At 35.3% G+C, this 428-nt stretch overlaps 1 long non-coding RNA gene across 1 annotated transcript; it reads left to right on the forward strand.

Annotated features, from left to right (window-relative positions):
- LOC114578525 lies at window positions 1-398 on the forward strand. Its single transcript, XR_003699531.1, has 2 exons — window positions 1-70; window positions 275-398. It is a non-coding gene; the product is annotated as an uncharacterized LOC114578525 (long non-coding RNA).
- Window positions 399-428: the final 30 nt, after the last annotated feature.

The raw sequence follows: 428 nt of genomic DNA on the forward strand, positions 1-428 counted from the left end.
TGATATGATCCAAGAAGGAGGTGCTACTTTGGAAGCTTACAGTAATGACCTTGCTTATTTAAAGAAAAAGGTATCCTCCGATACTTTATATATGACTTATTCTGCTTGGTGATTATGCGTGTTTATGACTTATTTAAAGAAGTTATCATGTTAGCAGTTACATTTTGTCAGCTTCATTTTCTGTAATCTATTTATAAATATACTTCCATGTCTTTTTTTTTCCCCTTCCCTTGGCATTTTAGTGATATTGTGCTGGATATTTTATGCTTGACAGGTGGATGCCGGTGCAGATCTGATAATCACTCAGTTATTTTACGATACTGACATTTTCCTCAAGTTTGTCAGTGACTGCCGTCAAATTGGGATAACTTGCCCAATTGTTCCAGGAATCATGCCTATAAATAACTACAAAGGCTTTTTGCGTATGA

Source organism: Dendrobium catenatum, unplaced genomic scaffold (assembly GCF_001605985.2).
Source record: "Dendrobium catenatum unplaced genomic scaffold, ASM160598v2 original_scaffold_63742, whole genome shotgun sequence".
In the NCBI taxonomy this organism is placed as follows: Eukaryota; Viridiplantae; Streptophyta; class Magnoliopsida; order Asparagales; family Orchidaceae; genus Dendrobium; species Dendrobium catenatum.